This window comes from Echinops telfairi, unplaced genomic scaffold (genome assembly GCF_000313985.2).
Source record: "Echinops telfairi isolate 266 unplaced genomic scaffold, ASM31398v2 ScPeMD7_7400;HRSCAF=8409, whole genome shotgun sequence".
In the NCBI taxonomy this organism is placed as follows: Eukaryota; Metazoa; Chordata; class Mammalia; order Afrosoricida; family Tenrecidae; genus Echinops; species Echinops telfairi.
Window position 1 is genome coordinate 4,319,401 of NW_022111300.1, and position 7,031 is coordinate 4,326,431.

Below are 7,031 nucleotides of genomic sequence, written 5' to 3' on the forward strand. Positions count from 1 at the left end.
TGGAACGGAGTCAGAGGAACTGGGTTTGCGCCTCAGTGGGCCTGGGGGAGGTTGCTCACTTCCTCCAGGCGGGCGAGATGTGCTCCTTGGGGTTGTTCCCCTCCGCCGCCGCCCCTGGGTCATCACCCTATATGAGCACAATAACGAGCCGGTGACAGGCAGTAGCTCTGAGAGCCTGCCTCCTGACTTCGGGGCCAGGTACCCTCATTGAGGAGGGAGGGGACCTGCAGACCTGGGAAGAGAGAGGGAAGCGAAGTAGCATGGTGGAAGGAGGGCGGTCGGGCTGGTGGGCTGAAAATACCCGTGCCGGGGTGAGAGGCTAGAAGGGGCTGAAGTGTGTTTTTCCGGAGGGAGGATGAGGGATGCTGAGAATCCTCAGGAACTGAGGAGCGGATAGGGCATGTGATTGGGCAGAGAACGTCTGTCAACAGTAGGAGGTGAAGTTAGGGACAGTCTACGAGAATAGGGGAGGCTCAACCTGGAATGTTCTTTTTCCACGGTATTCCTTGGGAAGAAAGGGGAGGGAAAGCTACAGGTATTGAGCATTTGCTATGTGAGAAAGAGCTAAGACCTGTTTCCCTCTTCCACGAGTGTTTGGGGAAACGGGTGTCTGGGCCTCTTACTGTTAGCCCAGTGGTGGGTTGGCGATGGCAGAGTTCAGCAGAGGTCTGGAGATTAGGCAACTCATTGTCACGCCCTTAACTTCTGGGCCGCAGTGGATCAATCTTCCTGTCCTACACCTGGCTAAGGATCCCCTGAAGACTCCTGGGAGGCTGGACCATGGCACAAGAACTGCCTTCATCCACCACCGGGAGCAAGTCTGGAAGAGACGCATTACCATCTGGTGAGGCATGGCACAAAGGGTCTCCCGAGCCAGGGCGGGCACTTCTGGGGAAGAGGTGGACTAGCCTTCTGCTTGGATTGTTTTTCCCAAAGGCTGTTTCATCCGAACTCGCTTGCCCAGAACCATATGTCGTTGCTTGTATGAGACGATCACTTGGTATTGTTCTTTTCATCTCTAATGACTCGCCAGTTGTCTTTTTTTTTTCTTTTCCATTTGGCTTTTCTGGTTTGCTCATGGAAGTCTGCTCTTTGCCACCTCACCCAGTCTCAGGTTCCCACCAATTCCCAGCCTTTACCTGAAGTCCAGCTAGGTCAGGTATGAAGTTGCATTGAGTGGTCTCATACACAAAGTCTTTTTGCACGTGTGGAAGGGGAGTCCTTCCGTGAGGGTTCACTTTCAACCTGTATGCCTTAATCATGTTGTCCTTCACTTTCTTCATCTATAAAATGGAGCTTTAAAAAAAAAGACCTCTTTAAAGTATTTAAAAGCAAGGATGGTACTTCAAAGACTAAGGTGTGCCTGACACAAACTATGGTATTTTCAATGGTCTGATCTGCATGTGAAAGTTAGACAGAGAATAAGAAAGAAGAAGAATCAATGCACTTGAATTATAGTACTGACAACGACTATTGAAAGGACAGGGAACTGCCAAAAGAACCCGCAAATGTGTCTGGGAAGAAATACAGCCATAGTGCTCCTTAGAAGCAAGGATGTTGAGCCCTTTGACATGTTTCAAAAGAGTCCAGTCGGGAGACTGGTAATGATTGGTAAAGTAGAGAGAGGGGCAGCGTAAAAGGGGGAAGCTCTCAAAAAGCTGGACTGATACAGTGACTGCAGCAACGGGCTCACACATAAGAACACTTTTGGGAAGGCTCAGAACTAGACAGTATTTCCTTCCGTTGTGCATTGGGTGGCTCTCACCTGGACCCAACACGATGGCACCTAACAACAACATGTCTCATGACCTCACCGGAAGCACTGGGCTTTCCTATTGAACCACTTCCTTTATTGTGCGACTTCCTTCTATGTGAGTCCTTCACCGGACTAATCCTCTCTAGTTTCTTGCCATTTGTAACTGTTCTTTTCTACTGTCATCTACTGGAAGAGATAATGCTTTGCAGTTCCTGGATATGGTCTGGTTAGGAGGCTCCAATAGAGCACTTGGGTTCTGCAACTGGTTCATTTACTCATTGATTAACTGAAACGTTGTTGATTTGAGTCTACCAGAGGTAACACAAAAGACATACCTAGTGATGTACTTCCAATAAATTAATAATTGAAAACCTTATGGAGCACAATTCTACTCTGATACACCTCGAGTCACCAAAAGTCAGAATCGATTCTACCGCGATTGGCTTGGCTTTGGTGAGGGCTGAATTAGCGGTGCTATGTTGTTAGTTTTTTGAAGCCTGTACTACTGATGGGAGAAGAGAGGTGAAAAAAAATCACAGGGTCAGAGTGATCTTTTCGCCCTTGACTTAGGTCTGCCTTCCCTTTTGTTTTATTGTTATTTGAGATAAACCGTCACCTCATTTATTTTAATTCCATCCTGGGGATTTCTGTTACTTAGAGCTAAAGAGCACATTTACAATATCAAAACCTTATTGACCAGGTTAATTTGCTGTGGGAATGGAGAAGACTATTATTTAAGCTTGTGTAAGCTCCATGTCCTTCACTTGTTTCTTCAAATAGGGAATTTCTCTTTGTCTTAATAGATTTTTTTGAAGCCTCTCCCCTCAACAAATATATATTTGTGTTCATCCTGTTGTCTTAGGATTCAGATCTTGGATATATTATTTTCCCTCTCAGCAATGAGTCTCCAGACAATAACCAAATTTCATGATTTTAAATACTAATTATTCATGGTTTGTTTCCATATTGATAGTTATAGCCTTGTTCTCTATCTTTGAGACAATCTCCTATAGTCAACTAATTTAATAACATTCTATTTGATTACCTCATGGATCAAACTTAGCAAATCCAAAAATCAAGCTGCTGATTCCTTCTTCCCCCTAAATTTTGTCCTGCCTCGATCTTCGTAACTAATGGTCATCCAATCTTTCAAGCTACTCAGATCAGATCACTTCATGGACTATGACATATATTTTTCACATACCGATAATTAGACCTCTTCTAATATTCTTTGTATTGCTCTTATTCCCTGACTCATTGTCTCATCACAATCTTGCCTGGTCTCTCTACCACCTTAGGTTGACTACCACTCTCCTTCCAGACTTGTTGCATTTCTTACTATTTCTGAGACATAAAAAGGCAGGCAATCCTTCACCTCCAGGATATTCACTCATACTTTTTTCTTTCTTCCCCATATCTTTCCTCCCCCAAAGGATTCAAGGTTAAGTGCTTAGCTGCTTACAACAATGGTAACAAATCAAATTCATAAGCCACTCTTCCGAGAAAGAGTGCTTCAATAAAGATTTGCAGAATATAGTCTTTCCAGGCAGGGGAATATGGCTGCCGGATAACAAGCGCTGGAAGATCTCCTTGGCAAGTACTGGAGAGATTCCGCTTGGACAGCTATCTTGCTCTTCCTGGCAGCGAGGAAATCAACTTGAAAATTAAGTAGACAAACGTTTCTTTTTCTGGGTGTTTGCTGGAGATGAACTTGTTTGTCACTAAAGACTCCAAGTCCATTTCTATTTTACTTGAGAGCTGCACCACCTCCTGACAGACTCCCCTTTACCATGGACCAGAGCCACAAGTCACTTCTGTGAGTCCCGGACACAGCTGACGAGTCCCTGCCCAGGAGACAAGGCAGCCAGCTGAACCTCTTACCTTGAAGACGGTCGGGGTCCTGATGTGGATGGCAGATGAAGTGGGTGGCTTGGTGCAGATATGCTCCATATCCAACTCTATTTTTTGTTTGTGTTTTGTTTTTTCCCCTTCCCCATCTTTCCTCCTTTGTTCTCTAGTGAGAACAACTAAGAATAGAAATACCATAAGGTCCAGCCATACCCCTGCTGGGCATAGACCACAAAGAAATGAGACGGAACATGAACAGACATATGAGGGGCTACTCCCCCAAAAAGTCAGAATTTTTTTCAAAGATATGTATTTAATTTTTTTTTTTTACAAGACAACCGTATCACCTTCAAAGTACTCTCCATTACACTTAATACATTTGTCAAATCTGCAATTCCATGGTCTCAGAAACATTTTCCAAACTCATCTGCTTGGTTGGCAGACAACACCCCTCTCATATTTTTTTTTTGTTCACCTCTTCCAAGTCATCAAATCACTGTTCTTTCATGTCCCTCTTCATTCATAGAAACAAAAAGAAGTCGCACAGAGAGAGGTCTGGTGAGTAAGGTGCATGGGGTAAAAGTGGCATGCTTTTTTTTTTTCTCTCCTAAAACTGGCTTACTGAGATGCCTGCTTGAGCAGGTGCATTGTGGTGGTGGCAAAACCAGTCCCCTGTCTGCCACAAATCAGGCCTTTTTTTGTAGTGCACCTTTACCCAATCTTCTCAGAATCTCTAAATAGAAAGGTTAATTAACAGTCTGACTTGGTGGAATGAACTCCAAATACACTATACCCCTCACATCACAAAAACAAATGAGCATCGTCTTGATCTTTGATTTCACTTGACGAGCTTTTTTGGGGTGTGATGATGATGGTGTCTTCCACTGACTTGACTGATGTTTGCTTTCAGGGTTGTAAGATTAGCTCCATGTCTCGTCATCAATAATGGCCTTGGGGGAAAAGTGAGGGTAGTTTCGGAGCGATTCTTTCAAAGCATGACATGTGTCTACTGGACACTCTTTTTCCTGGTCACTCTGGTCCTGAGGCACAAATATCACAGTGACTCTTCTCATTCCCAAATATTCCGTTAAAATTCACTGAACCAGCTCCAAGATAGTCCAGATAACTTTCCCATCTCTTCAATGGTCCGTTGTTGGTCTATGAGCACAAGTGCCCAAATTTTGTTGACATTTTCATCTGATTGGGAAGTTGACTGACATCCAGAATGAGGTTTTCCGTCAATCGATATTTCACCTTTTTTGAAACAACAAAACCATTTGTACCCTTGATTTTTCCCCACAGCACTGTCATTGAAAGCTGTGTTCAACATCACATTTTCTGCAGCACATTTCTCAAGCAGGAAACAGAATTTTACAGCTGCACACTTGTTCTCTTAAATAGGCCATTACAAAAAACAAGGTTCGAGCATAACAATTTTAATGAAAAAATTCACTGTAACCAGAAAGAACCTTCCCAAGTGACACCACTGGGTGCACTGACTCAAGAGCAAGTTGTTAGATGCCCCCTAGTGGGAAAAATGCGTATTACAAAAGCTGTGCCCAGCAGATCCTTTTCCTGTTTTGGAGGTGTACCCTCTCCTATACTCTCTCATGCTCATTGCAGGACAAATCACAAATAGCAAGGAGCTAGAAACAGCCCAAGTGTGTGTTAGAAGAACAGTTAAAGAAACTCTGATACAAAGGCACAATGGAACACTACACATTCTTAGAAAATAGCAGTGAAACCATGAAAAACCTCATGAATGAATGCACGAAGCACATTTCTGCATGGGAAGAAGGGGAGGAAATCATGCTAAGTGAAGTAAGCCAAGCACAAAAGGACAAGTATAACATGAATCCACTGAGGTAAGCTTAAAAAATGGAACATGTATGTACAATATACATACATCCCTCGGGTGAGGTCCAGCAACTATGGCAGGGGCCAAACACAACCCAGGGATCCATAAGGCAGCCAACTAATAAGAAGGAGAAAGAAAGAGAAACATAAAGAACAATTATTTCTTATGGAATGGCTCTGCTCTATACTTGCCTTCATGAAGAGATCACGGGAGAGAAGAGTGTGGTGAAGAAATCCATTGGTGCCCAGCTGTCAAAGATAATAGCATCTGAGGTATTAAAGACTCATCTTCAAACAAGCAGCTATCTAAGTGTGGCATCAACTAAGTTCACCTGGAAGAAGCACACAAACCTTTGTGATCCAAGGATTGTAAATAATAGAATGGAAATCAGAAGCAGAGAATGGTTTCAGAGCTTCAATTATGAACACCCCATTTGCAGAAGTTATGGATGATAGTGGCATCCCAAAATCCATTTGCAGGGTCCATGCATTGATGAAGCCTCCGTTGAATCCCCTCTAACCATAGTCAAGGGGTGCTGATAGCCCCGTTATCAGACAGAAAGCGTTGTAAAGTTGATGATGGCAAATGTAGTTAGGTTAAAATGTAATAACTTATCATTTGATCTTCCTTTTGAATTGTTCTAAAGTTATTTCATTTTTTAAAATATTTTCTCCTTTCTTTTTCATTGAAGTTTTTCTCTCTTTTATCTAGTCCTTGTGGTGTTTTTTATTTTCTTGCTTGTTTGCTTCCAGTTTGTGCTTGGCATGGTTTTTTTTATATGGAACCCAGGATAGGTAAATCTGTGGAGACAGGAAGGAACTCAATTAACAATTACCTAGGGGCATGCCTGGGCAAGTTGGAGGGAACTATGAAGCTAACAACGATTAGTATGATAATGAAATGTCCTGAAATTGATTGTAAAAATGTTCTCGATACTTACCTGGCAGGGGAGATACCATGATCACGAAGGTGGTTTTCCCAGGGCGAGGCTTATCCATTGCACTCTGGATGTGCTGACCCCTACGATTTCCCCAAATGTGGGAAACTCGACTGCATCATTTGTGGTAGTGGGGGACTGCATTCCTGCTCTCCCCTGGCAAAACAATGTTCTCGGTATGATTGAACAATTAAATTGTCTGATATGAGATGTACATGCCAATACAATGATGTGAAAAAAGATTTATCATCTTGGAAATGCAAAGGAGCAATTCGACTCTGTCTTTTAAGGTCTCTACGAGTCAGAATAGACTCACTGTTAGTGGCTTTTTGTTTCAATGCTTGGTATCTTACCCTAGATAGTTACCATCTTGCTCCTAAGTTCCTTACCAGTAAGATTTGCTCAAATATTACTGAGAAGTGAGCTTTCCCCCTTCCTACTCTGCAAAGGCACCAGCTACTCTGAGGGCCTTTCTACTCCCGACGTGAGTTAAAGTCTTGGAAACTCACAGGGGCAGTTCTACCCTGTCCTATAGGGTCACTGTGAGTCAGCATCGACCATGGCGGTGAGTCGGTTTTTGAGGTTGCATGCTTGTGGAAATGATAGCTTCTCCAGGGCTCTCTGTACTTGAA

At 43.2% G+C, this 7,031-nt stretch overlaps 1 non-coding gene across 1 annotated transcript; it reads left to right on the top strand.

Moving 5' to 3' along the window:
* Positions 1-6,394: 6,394 nt before the first annotated feature.
* Positions 6,395-6,558, top strand: LOC115871735. Its single transcript, XR_004047450.1, has one exon. It is a non-coding gene; the product is annotated as a U1 spliceosomal RNA (small nuclear RNA).
* The last annotated feature ends 473 nt before the right edge of the window (positions 6,559-7,031 follow it).